General features: G+C 38.8%; 1 protein-coding gene across 3 annotated transcripts in view; it reads left to right on the top strand.

The window, feature by feature from the left end:
- enox2 (ecto-NOX disulfide-thiol exchanger 2) overlaps positions 1 to 14,257 on the top strand; it is a 192,725-nt gene that overhangs the window by 34,393 nt on the left and 144,075 nt on the right. The window lies entirely within an intron of this gene.

Below are 14,257 nucleotides of genomic sequence, written 5' to 3'. Positions count from 1 at the left end.
GGGAGAGAAATTATTAGCTTGCTTTCGTTCAGTGGAAATCTTTTGGCATGGATCTCTATACTCTCCCCAAATCTTTGCTAAAAGCAAAAATAGAAAATAAAGCTCGTTCCTTTTTTTTTTTTTTTTTTTTTGCCGTTATTGTTATTTATTGCACGTGTCAGCATAAATGTTTGTGCTTGTCTGGCAAGAAATTAACCCTGTCACATTGGCCCTAGACAATAGCAGGCAGGAATTGCTGATCCTAATGTTGCACTCTGGGAACAGTAAAGTCATTTCGCTCCAGCAGACCACTTAATAGCTTTGGCTGATGCAGAGTTTGGAAATCCATCAGTCAATTGGGCCAGAAGGAGATGAGCAGTCTTCTGAGTGTCAATATGCTCAGTGTTTGAGCAAACAGGTAGCAGGGAAATTTAGTTGCCCTCATTATGAGCTTGAATCATGTAGCGGCATCATATGTTTTATTATTATTATAATTACACAATGACAGCCAAGACAGCCTTGATCTGGCATCATGCTGGGAATAAGGAACACGAGCATCAGGAGAGACAATAGAGTGTTTTCTGTTTAGTCTACCATGGTAGAAAACAATCAGGGCAAGAGCATAACTGTGGGTGATGAGCTAAGCGATTGTGTTTGCTGTGTATTCTTTCACAAGTGAATTTAAGACTTCAGCCTTAAAGGTGGTAGAAACAGACGTTGCATATTAAAACAGTCCAAAAAAAGAGATGAACCAGTGGAGACACACATAGTCACCGACTATAATCGAGCAGCAGAAGGTAAGCTTTCTGTTTCATTTAGCGTTGCAGGTTTGATTGCATCGATGTTGCATTTTATTGCCTGGACTCTTTAGAAGATAGAGAGGATTGCAAGCTTGATTTTCCCGTTCAAGCAGGTTGGAAAATATTTGATTCCATCAGAGATCAGAAAAGCCTGTAAGCAGGAGTTCTGCTGTGCATGTGAAAAACGTAACAGTGTCTTCTTTAACACTATAGGGAGCTGCGTAAAATCTGATAAGCTTCCTCAAGTCATGTCACTTGAGGCAGTGTCGGTTATGTCTACAGGCTGAAAATAAGAAAAAGAAAAAAAAAGAAACTCTGGGTGTGGAGTTAAAAAGAAATGTGCTTGCCAGACCTGCACAGCCCGTTTCTTATCTCTGCTTGAGGCTAGCTGTTGGAGGCTACATTTATAACAACCCAAATCCCTGAATGAATTATCCAAGGTCAGCTTGCATTTCATGGTAATACACCAGATTTGAACTTGGAAAAAATAATGAGCGAACCAATGTGTCTGAATTTTGAGTCTTCATATGTCCAGAGTGCCAGACTGCATGAACGGTTACATGGATCAACACTCATTTTGTTTGGTGATCTCAGGTTAATGGCACTGGAGTTCACTTGGTGGATTTCAGTATAGAAAGAAGGACATAAAACTATCAAACATATATGCAATGAAATAACAGAATCAAAAGCTGGAATTTGCACTGCAAGTTAGGAGAAGCAGTGTTTTTACCTTTCTAGGTTATATAAATAAATCTGTGGGAAGTTGCAGTATGTTGGCCCTGAATATAAATGTCAACAAAATATGTTATCATCAAATAAGAGTATATTATGCTTACGCATTAAGTTTAAATGAATGCAGAGGAAAATCTCCTATAAGGCTCTGACTGATGACAAAAGCAGAATTACTGTAGTTGGCGCCGAGATCACTGCTATTGAAAGTTCTTACTCATTGATGGTAGGTAATCTTGAATCTTAATATAATACACAAACTCCTTGTCTGACTGTTGCTTGTTTCCCTGACCACAAACTCCCCAAAGACTTGGCACCCTAAAGGTTCTTATCAGATATAGTAACCACCTGGGAATGAGCTAATGGACCTAAACCACTATATGAAAGCATCCTGTAACTGTTTCACAACAGTAAAATCTTATTAATATCCACAATCGTTGCCTACCAGCCACTCAACAGTGGGCTAAAATGACCCACTTTTACTTTACTTATAAACATTACCATTGTGATTAAGTGTGTAAACTTACATTTTTGCAATAACCACAAACAGCCTAAATAATACTGTAGCATGAAAATGTACTAGTAAATATAATTAATGACAAAAACAATCTCTGAGTTAAACAAGGCCACCCTGGTTGAGGCTTTTAATGTGGAGAAAAGGCACAAAACCACAGAATAGCCTGTAATTATAAGTATACTATGTAAAGTTATTCTTATATGCTTTGTATACTGGAGTCTGATTCTAACTGATGGTTCACAGGTTATTTCTAAAATGTAATCCCTCTTTTGCTTCTAACATAGTGTTTTCAATGCACAAAGCCAGAGCTTGCTCATACATTATTGGTTAATATTATCTGGACTTCAAGCAGACTAGAGATCTTTTTCCTTGCCTACAGATTCTGCTCGAGTTCATATGCAGCCATCTTTTTATAGATTATGTTAAAAAATGTCAGAGTTGAGCATGAGCGATTTGTTTGATAGATTCAACATTATGCACTCCACACTGTATATAAATGCCACTTGTTTTGCACATATTCAACTCTGTATATTTTATATATTTTATTATTATTATTATTATTATTATTATTTTATTTTATTTTTTTACTATTTAATTTGTAAAAATGTGTATACACACACACACACACACACACACACACACACACACACACACACACACACACACAGGAAAATATTTAGTATACACATCCAGAAATGCATACACTATTATATATTGTACATATATTTATTAGTTTCAGGTTGGCCATTCTTGTATTTTGCTCGTTTGTGTTGTTGTGTTTGCACATCTCTGTTGCTTGTGGGGCTCGCACACAAGAATTTCACTCGCATGTGCTGTGCCAGTGTGCCTGCACATGTGATGTGACAATAAAAAGTGATTTGATTTGATTTGTGATTTGATTTGATTAACTGGCAGCGACGGCTGGAATGACTTGTCTGTCTTTACTTCTTAAGATGTGGATTACATTTGCATGTCATAAGTGCTGTTTCTCATTTTAAGGGTAATTTTAAAAAGAGTAAATGATTCATTTTAAATAAATCAAAATGTAAATACTTAATTATTGTAACCCATAGTCCCAGTGGCATGCCGTGCAGCTCTCTTCATCCTATCTCTTCACTTAATGTGCCAGTATGCTGCTCAGTTTTCCTTTAGTTCTAAGCAGCTCATAACTCTTATCAGAGACAGCTTTGGGGTTGAGACAAAGTAATTAGCTGTTGGAAAAGCGCCTGCATTTTGGAGCAGAACAGACCCAGCTTTTTAGCCAAAGGCTGTGGTCTGGTTAGAGAACACAGTGGACTAGCTGAATGAGGATGCCTCTCATAACTGATAGTATTGTTTTAATGCTACAAGTGGGAACCAAATTTGGATCTTTGCTAATTGTGGAATCCTTGCAGTATAAACTGCATCAACAAAGATGAATGTTTTTCATATATTCTTTATTTTAATTCAGACTTCCTCTGTGAAGAAAGGGAGCAGGTATAAACCCAGTCAAAGTGCATTGGTTAAAGTTACACAATGCACACGGAGCTTTCACTGCATGAAAAGTAATGCAGGAGGTGGATTATTATGTCGGTCTTTCCTCTTATAACACTTTAATGTCAATTAATATATGAGAGCTAACAGAATGTAATATCAAACAGCATCCTCCTCAGGGTAATAAGTCATTGGCATTCCCGCCGCAAAGAATTTCCAGTTTATTGGATGAGTTTGTCAAACGTTTTCTAGTTTTAAAGTCTTTTAGATAACCAATTTGCTGTTGTAGGAAGAGATTTCTGTTGACAATTTCATTCTCAGCAGATGCTGCTGACCATTCATAAGCATTTTTCCAAATGATATGAGGTTATTATATAATGCCTGTGAGGTCTTTAACAGAGGCATTCAGATGATGAGTTAAAGACATAAGGATACATCCCTGATGTTGCTGTTTTTGCCGGTCTCATCCTTTCCCCTGGTTACACATGCTTTAGCTTCTGCCTTTCTTTCTTGATTTAAGTGCTTGTGACAAGGAGAGCTGAGCACCATCTAGCCTTTTAAATGCAAGTCTGCTTTTTTGTCTGGTATTTACTTGGAGCTGGTTGAATCAAAACCTCTGCTCTTTTCCACCAGTATCCTGCTACATAGGTTTTTCAGTTAAAGGTACAGTGTGGAAAAATCACCTCTAGATTACCCTTTCCCCCTCCTTTCCCTATTAAAGTTCATGGGCGCTGTTCAGGGCTGGACTGGGACAAAAAATCGGCCCGGGCATTGTGACTAGAGACCGGCCCCCCAGGTATTATAGGAAAAATCATAAAGCCTTAGAATGAAAACAAACGCTGTTGGGACAGTGATGTACAGTCTTGTTGGTATATGTATGATTTCTATACGTTGTACATCAGATAAAAACTTTGGTTGTAAGATTCAGATAATTAGACATTTTAAATGAGAATAAGAAAGAAAAGTATTTCTTTGTGCCCCCCTCTCCCTGTTAATGCTCTACCTGCCCCCCTGTCAACACTTTGCTAGACCCGCCCCTGCACAGTTACCAGCTGTCAGCTACTTAGAAAAGGATCCTGGTGTTATTTATCTCTCAGAAACAGTTCATAACTTCCCTTCAACTCATTCATGTCACCTAAAAGGTAAACCTGTTTCTCCATCACCTGTTCAGCTCTGATGATTCAGTAAGGACATCTCCTGGTTTCATCTTCATGTTTCCCTCTCACCACATATCCAAACCGACATCATGACCAGCAGCTTTACAGCTGTGGCTCCAGCAAACATCAGCTGATACTAGAAATTAATACTAAATAAATTCTAACAACAGCTGATCAAGCTTAAACGTGCTGCTGTTGTTTAGCGCGACATCCGCTGGTTTCCTCTTTCTGGCGCAAAGTGATAAACAAACAAGAGAGCCGATCAGCTGATCATTGATCAGTTTCAGGATTGAATGAGAGAAGAAGAGGCAGCTGCAGCGTAAAGACAGAGAAAAACTCCAGCTTTGTGTCTTTTTCATTGTAGCTGAAGTCCGGGACAAACTGTGTTCCTTTTCAGCTCAATACGAAACGCGTGATATTTTCTCTGAATACGAGACGATTCCGTTTTTTAGGGGACGGTTGGCAGCTACTAACTAACCTTATGAATAAAATAAAGTTCACTATCAGTAACATAGCACCACCCAGCTGTATAGAAACCACGTCATGCTAGCTAGCACGCAGTACGAGTTATTGCGACTGACGGTAAAAAGTCAGCACAACGAAAATAAACTCCACCTTTATATCTGACCCAGACAGACTGCAGGTCATGACTTCTTACCTGAAGTTCAGTTCACCTGACACTCGGACCGGCGGCCGCCTCGGGCCTCTGCTCCTGCCTCACCTTTCCCTCATCCACCTGGCCTCTTGTGGCAGCTCCGCCATAGCCACCACCAAACAACTGAATTATTTTTACACATCTGCCAGCATCTGGCCAATCCACCACCTCTCATTGTTTATACTGTTATACAAATAAATAAATGTTTTAAAAAAAATCATCGGCCCACCGGGCCAGTCCAGCTATGGCGCTGTTGAACAAACCCATTTTGGTTCAGACATTACATTTGGACTGTGCACTTTATCGGCTATGACTTGCCAGTGTTTTTTTTTTAATCTAGAATTTAAAAAATGGGTTTGTGTCAGTTAAATATTTCGTTGTATTTTGTGCTTTTACTTCTGTGTCACATCAAAAATGTGGCTGGCACTCATCTGTAGTGAGTGTAGGCTGTCAGTCTGCTGTTCACCTCAGCATGCAGTCGTTATGCTGAGTGAGAGGTCCACGTCTATTTACTCTGGAGGAACCTGTACTTGTAAAGGGGTCTGAAACAAGAGTCAGCTCATCTCTGACCGCAATACAATAGACTAGTTATTAAGAAACCTTAAACCTTTCTGTTGGTATGCTCTCTTTTTGCTGCTGGACTTAAAATGTAGTCATAATGTATTATATTTAACTTTATGAAACTGCATCAGTTTGTTGAAAATTTATAGTAATAAATATTTATTTATATGAGTGCAACTTCTTTTCCCTATTCAATAACATTAAAAAATGACTGACTGTGCCTTTTAAACTGTGTGTTTTTGTAACCAATTGCGTGAACTGCAGTCAAACTCTGTTGAATAAATCACCAGTTGAAAAATAGTTGTAAGGATCTTTTTTTAACAATAAAAGCGTCACGTCTACAGAATGGAGACTAACGGTAATTACAAAGACCTTAGAAACAACACAGCATTGCTCGTCTTTATTTCAACGTCTGGTGTTCAGTCATTTACACTTAATTTTGTTAACAAAATTCCCTTTTGTCATACCTTAATTACCATGATAAAACTAATGGCACACACTTGAGATATCATTCAGAGTTGGTTGTAAAAGAGAAACTAATCCACAAAGTAATAATTTAGCCACCTAAACAGTTGTCTCTACCTCTCCAGTTGATTATTTTTCCCCTTTTTAAATAAATTGGTGCTTTTTTTGGCACTAATAAATTATATCCTGGGCTCACCATTTCTGGAAGAAAATGATTTCCCCAACCTCCTCATTGGCCGTGAATGCAAAGACAGCACGTGTCTGTGGTTGTTAAATAACGCTCGCTGGCTCCCAGCCCACTCGTAAATTATGGAGAGAAAGCCTCTCCCAAGACTGCCTTTAGTGAAACGGTTCAGTCAGTGAGGTTGTTTCCCATAACAACCGGCACAGCTGTCAGTTAACGGAGCTGAAAATTCAGTCGTTCATGACTGAATATAGTGATAAAAAGTTATGAAAAAATTAATTAATTAACTAAAATGTTTTATTGCAATTGGAGAAAACAATTGCCAAATTAATCCATGAAAAATATCTATTGAGTCTTGTTGGAGCTGCATTCTGCATCATGCCTGCTCATAAACCAACCGTGGTTAAGTAAACTATTCCATAAACAAACAGAGATGCAAAGAACAAGATGCTGGAGTACGCAGAGACAAGAAACGCTTACAGGGAAACAGAAAAATCACATTGTGTTCGTCCTCTGGCTATGTCTGTTAACATTGTGCAATTTTTTTCCTGCTCCCTTTCAAAGATTTCAGCCTAAGCCCTGTCTGAATGACAAAAGGCCCACCCCACCTCTAGCCAGTTTTTCCTCTTCGATCGTTGTATTGTGGAGAACGTCTTGTTACCCTGATTTTGCTCTTTCCTCCCTTTCTCCTCCCTCTGGTTGTCTTGCACTTCTTAAGTATTTTAAATCATTTTTAAACTTCTTTTTTTTTTTTTTAAATCCCATTACATGTTAGAAAGTGTATAAAGATGGCTGCAGTGCATACCTGGTGCTTCTCCATTATCATTAAACATTTATGACAAACGAAATGTACAGTCATATCTTCAAGAAGTGCAACCACAGGGCACAGATGAGTGCCATAATGTTTCAGGGTATCCATTTTTAAAATGTATGTTTAGCTGTTTTTACTCACATATTGCTGCACAGCGGTGGTGCCATCTCTTCAACATGTTGTTTCCCTGTGTGTAGGAAGATTTGACAGACTGTCATCTCTTCAGCATGCCAGCAGGGGCTCATTAACAAACAAATACTGCGTACTACATGATTGTTTGCAACAGCGTGGGAACACTTGTGGCTGTATTCTTTAGTATAAAATGCTATTGTCATTTTATGTAGTTAAAAATATGAATAAGATTGATTTTAGAGTACGCACACTGCGACTGTAGAAAGGATGACTGGAACAGCCACATCACTACACATGGTAGTTCTTTTATGCAGTGAATTGCTTTCTGTCCCAAAACCCAGCAGTCACATTTGATAGCTGCCGAGATTTTCCTCGTCATTACTGTAAATCAGCTGTGTAAACCATGATACTGAGTAAGAATCTACTGTTGACTATTAGAAAACCGCATATGTCTTTGCATAAACTCACAGGCTGCTTCATTAACTACTTACCGTGTAAGACAATGCAAATACCATCAAACAGCTCTGCTATAGGTTTGAGTTTATGAAGCATTTTCAGTTGTTGGTGTTATTATTTTATTGAGGTGATAGTGGGTGGTTGTGGTGCACGGTACCGAATTGCATTTAAACGTAGTTTTGTCCGGCCCAAGGACACATTACCTGGCACTTTAGACCAGCGGTCTCCAACCTTTTTTGCGCCACGGACCAGTTTATGCCCGACAATATTTTCACGGACCGGCCTTTAAGGTGTCGCGGATAAATACAACAAAATAAAACTAGTACTGGTACCGAAAAAAGAAGATTTATTCATAACACACGTGAAAAGACCACGAAAACCGAGTAAACAATAAAAGCGATAAAACCCCTGAAAACTATACATTTCACACCTGAGCCTCAACTCTGGCGGCCTGGTACCAAACGACTCACGGACCGGTACCGGTCCGAGGCCCGGGGGTTGGGGACCGCTGCTTTAAACCACTGAAAATTTGTTGCAGACTGAATTTACTTACCTAATAGTATAATTAGAAAAGCTTTTCTTCTACCAAGCCTGTGTGTGGACTGACTGGTGTTTAATTCCTGTGTATTCTGGACACTCTTCTAGTTTCTGAGTTACAACTCCTACCACTGTGAACACTTTGGACTTTACCTTCCACACGTGCTCCAGTTCCCTGGTAGTTCTCTGCTTTGTGGCTTCTTCAGGCTTACTTGTGCTAGTTCAGAGTGAGGCAGAGACTTTAGATATCAGACTCCTCTGGTGTTGAACCACCTCCAAGTTTGGGTTCATCATCTCTACTTTTAAGATAAGACTTAAAACTTTACTTTTTAATCAGTCTTGTAATTAGACCTGTATCAGATGACCTTGAACCAACCTTTATTTATCCTGCCACAGGCTACATCTGCTTGGAGACTTGGCTCAGGGGGTTGGGAATCGCATCTGTAACCGGAAGGTCGCCGGTTCGATCCCTGGGCTCTCTGTCCTGGTTGTTGTGTCCCTGGGCAAGACACTTTACCCTACTTGCCTACTGGTGTTGGCCAGAGGGGCCGATGGCGCGATATGGCAGCCTCGCTTCTGTCAGTCTGCCCCAGGGCAGCTGTGGCTACACCTGTAGCTGCTTCCACCAGTGTGTGAATGTGAGAGTGAATGAATAGTGGTATTGTAAAGCGCTATATAAATGCAATCCATTATTATTATTATTATTATTACCTTTTGTCTAATGTCCAGTCAATGTAAGGGTCCAGTGAAAAAACTTTTTGAGAGCCGCCCTACTTAAATGAACTTTTGCAATCCTACCAGACCACAGAGGTCTAGAAACCAGCTGCTCTTGAAGATTCCAGGCTTAGAAGACACTGGATTTTATTTACTATATTTGTTTGATGATGCAGCACAGTGGCACACTGTTGCCTTAGAGGAAGAAGGCCCTGGGTTCCACTTTACCTTCTCTTTCACCTCGCCCACCAACCAATCGAAAAGATAGCTGCCCTTCCCTAAGCTTGGTTCCTTTGAAGTTCTTTTCCTGTTTAAAAGGACTTCTTCCTTCATACCATCACCAAGTTCTTCCTCATATGATCATAAGTTAGCTGTGGTTTTATCGTTGATATTTTAAGCATGTTAGATTAAATAACTTAGACGCCTGTGATTAAAATTTACCCTCAGATTTACATCATAGCATACACATAAATTATTGAATTTACTTTTCTTGTTGCTTGTGTCCCTCCGAGTTACACAACTAAATTAAGACAACTTAGCGACGTATTTTTCTTGCTTTTAGAAAAAAAAAAAGACCATAATTCATAATATAGCCCGTCTTAATTACTAGTATATAATGAACATGCGTACAGGTACACAGACAGAAGATGTCTCGAGATGAATAATTACATTGATTTTATTATTGCTGTTTTGCTTCATTCCAATGCATTGTGTTTCCTCAGTGACCGGGGCATATCAGGTTGCAAGACTAAGCTAAATGAAGTGTTGACATAGCATTAGGACATTTTTATAAAAAATATTAATTGTTCATTTATCTATTACGTGAGTGTTCACTTACTTTTAGTAGTAGTAAGTCAGTATGGCCCTTTGGAACAAAATATGTTGCCTACCCTATTCTAATGGCATTTTAGTCCATTTGATATGCACCATCAGGTTGCCCACATTATCTTAAATGGGCATGTCGTTACCTTACATTGTGACGGTGTGGATAATGCATCGCAGGTTAAAATGCTATTTCTAGACACAACTAGCACTGGTTGTCATAAAAGAGAGAAATGCAAGAAAAGCTGTCCAATAATTGAATGATTGATGGGGGTTTTCCCCCAATGAGGCATACCAAGACAAAAGAAAGGAAAAATTGATTTCCTGTGCAAAACATCAGTACTACACCAGACAACTTATACACAAGCGAATAGCTGCACATTTTCAACCTATTTCTGTGTGTGTTTATGTCATCATAGTAAATCTAGTAGCTTGGTTGTGTTATTCTGTGTTGTGGACATATTTCTATGATTTTCAGACAAATGTAAAATCATCCAAGCCTTTATTTTGTTGCCCCTCTGTGGCAGATGAGGTACTTTATTACAGAGATAAGCACACAGGCTGAGGGACAGCTACAGGAAATAAAAGATTTAGTTACTTGCGAAGTACCAATCAGTTCTTGTGAAGTTGGTATGATTAATCGAAGGCTGTGAATTGTTTCAGAGGGCGATTTGGTTTGTGAATTTCCAGGCTGCTGTTTCCCTGTTGTGCAGAAAAAAGATGAATAGACCTATCGAGGCTATTATGGGGTATCTTCCTTTTCCATCACTATAGGGGGCCAGTTGACTCTGATTATTCGTTTTTCACTGAGGGGATTCTCTAATCCCTCCTAGAGACAGGTGTGTGGCCTTTACATGTGTCAAGGAGTTACCTGTGGTTAACTGTGAGTAAAAATCCATGTGAAAATCCATTCATACGCAGCATAAACACAGAGGCAGCAAATTTAACAGCATTTTGAAGCTGTAAAACACTCACCAGCTTGTGCTGCACTGCTTCCTACACTTTTTCATAAACAATTCATGTTGCCTTTGTGCTGTAAAGAAATGTCCAGTGTCTCAGCAAGGCCGTTCGCATCAAACCGTGTTTAGAACACTTTCTTTCCCGTTTTTGTTTATTCGAATGTTTGCATATTGCAAGCTTTCTGGATCTTTTTTAAAATGTTAGATATTGCAAATGTGAAACTTCTTTCTCCTAGCTTCTGTGTTTCATTCATAATCATTAGCGTACAAATTTGCCCAAGATAGCATCTAAAGCCAGCGTACTATAGAATGAAGTATGTGGAAAATGACGAATGCTGATAATAACAAATATGATAGGGGAAAGTGGGTGCCTTAAGAATGATGAATGCCATTTGTTTGTGGTCCCCACAGAGGACTTCAAAAACAGTTTTTTGTTGGAACTCCACACATTAGGAAATCCCTTATTTTGCCAAATTAAAATAGCTGTCATTATTCTTCGTAAGTCTGGGGTAATGTTATTCTCATGCTGACAAAGCAGCTAACCCAATTTTCCATCCTCATTGTGCATTTTCTCCTTGGCCTTGATTTTGCTTTGCGGTTACCGTTATTGTGGTTAATGGTTTGCTCAGATTTTCAGCGGTTTTGCTGATTCTCATCGTATGTATATATTACACGCCTATAGGTCCAAATGCCACTCTGATGTGTTTACAATTACATTTCTGTGTAATAATATGTTAAGTGTGATCACATCAGCTGCAGTGCAGAGAAAGCTTCTGACCAAACTCATCCTCAAACTTGACTAAAGTCTTTGTGTGCATCTTGCAGACAAAATCTGCCAACACACAGATCACAAATGCCTTTGTGGTTCTTTCCTGCTACAGTAGATGTCTGCATGGACACATTTTTCCAAGATTGCACACTCAGACAGGCTCTCAAGGCCTGGATGAAAACAAGGTGAAAGCATTAATAGCTACGCTACAGTAGCTGGAAATAATTTTTTTCATTTGCCTGACTTTCTTTTATAATCTGATCTCTTAGTTTGGCTGACAGTGTACTTGGTTTCTTCTAATGTGCAAAACTTTTTGGTTGCATTTGGAAATGAAAGGAACCAGAATTAGGTTGCATGATTTTTTATTTTTCCACAGTGATATTTCCTGTTTTGCTGGTTAACAGCCTGAATTTACATTCATTTATTAAGTAACATTTCATTGCAAGCCAGGCGTTTGTACTTTGTTAGTTATTTTGAATCTTTATTTGGATATTGTCGTAATAAAGCATTATGTGTAAAGCAGGGATTTAAGTCAATTATGTTGATGCAAAAGATGGGCTTTTGTCTTTTTATTGTACTTCTTTTTTGTTTATTTTATAGTCTTTTTTTTTTAACTATTCCTGATCCCACGTAACATATTTTATTATTATGCTTTTATTATGTTTTTCTTTCCCTCATTCCCCCAGCATTTTTTTAACTCTGTATTATTTTCTATATTGAAACCTTGTAAGAAAAGGAAACAATTGTGCACACATTCATAAACATAACTTCACTATATCCTGTGCTCTCAGGATTTATCTAACGTTATCATATTTACCAGGTTTTCTCCAGTGAATCTTGAGATAATAGGCGATCAACAGAGTTATTCATGCTGATGAGTGAATTTTGTTTTATCGCAGAAAAATACAAATTCAACTGGGAAAGAGCTTTGAACTCATCACACTTCTGTTCTGCTATCTGTATTCAAAACAAATGCAGGCTGATAGTAGCAGTGGAGCTTTACAGTTTTGTTGCTGTGTATGAGCTAAAAACCAGAGCAACCAATAAGGTGCTATGTGGCGCCTCAGTTAAATTGTAAGTTTATTACATTGTTTAACGAAATCTCACCAAATCAGGGTGACTGCTTTGGTGAGGATTTGTTAAACATGAATAATTTCCAGATATTGTTGTATACCTTAATGCTGACACACCAAGCTTAGCTGGTGTGGCACAGTTTGTACATTTAATTCAGTTTGTAGAGACTTTTATTGTGGCTTGCAAAGATGTCATTGTATGTGTGCCAATATCCCACTGTACTAGTGAACGAGAACAAGCTTATCTGTGCCTGACATATGGAAGACAATAACATACACGATGCATTAAATCCTACCAAAGCTGCAACGTTTCATATGATGGTAGCTTATTCTTTACGTGTTGTGCACTCTATGTGAAAGTCTGGAGTTATTTTTTTATTACATGTAATTTGTAGTCTATTGGGTTACAAGTAAGTACATTTTGGCTTGTCACAGTAGCACAGCTCTATTAAGCAAGAAGCAGCCTCCAGAGCTGACAAATGAAGCCAACATGGAATTGCCAGAAACTTCCGTCTTTTGAAAGAAAACTTGATTCTGGCTGTAAAAGCAAGACAGTCCCAGCTGTGCTAGTTTTGAATCTTATAGTTTCATGCTCATTTTTTAAATGATGATACCAGTGACGCTACAGCCAAGCGTGCTTCAGGGCAGGGATACAAAGAGTGTTGTTGGGGAAAAAATATTGATAAGCAATGTACTGTATTGCTTCCTTTTGCTGTGCCATTATCAGTACACTGGTGCCAAATGTCAATATCTTTTTATTAAAACACATAGGTACTCTAAACCAGAATCGATATTTCATGACTTTTAGCTAATGGCACTTAACTAATGCTTACCGAAGAGTGAAAAACCCGTAGAGGAAAATAGATAATGGTAATAAAACACAGACACACTCCATATGAAGTGTTTCTCTTGAAGTGTATCGCAGAATTACACAGAACTGGTGTTATCTTGTGAGTATTGTGTACTGTGATGCATTTGAAAGTGAACTTTAATTTGTAACTGAAAGTCTTTGACCTGAATGTAACATCCCAAGAATGCAGTATAAATGTCTTTCTATAAGAATTCAGATGCTATGCTCAGCAGTGTGGAGGGAGGTTTGGGATCGCTGTGACCTTCTCAGTGGCCTGAGAGTGTGTTGGCATGGCATGACTGATGCAGATTATCATAGTGGAGAAAGCCAATTACTCTGGTCATCACGGCACCCTCGGGGTCTCTCTTGGTAGAATGAAATGCGTTACAGAACTCTCTGTGCAGCGTTTTGTATTTCCTCTATGCTGATCCTCTCAGTTTGAGTGTTAATAGTGCAGTCAATGGGACACTCCCATGCCTCAGAGGCCCTCTATGGCTCGGATGAGCTTCTGCTCCACAAAGCAGGGAGGTCGTGCCTTTTGGAGAAGCGGATGAATTACAGTCTCCTCTGTTTGTCTTCTCTTTCTATTCAAGACAAAACCCTTTTTATTTTAG

This window comes from Aulonocara stuartgranti (genome assembly GCF_965226115.1).
Source record: "Aulonocara stuartgranti genome assembly, chromosome: 2".
NCBI lineage: Eukaryota > Metazoa > Chordata > Actinopteri > Cichliformes > Cichlidae > Aulonocara > Aulonocara stuartgranti.
This window is presented reverse-complemented; position numbering and strand designations above follow the sequence as displayed.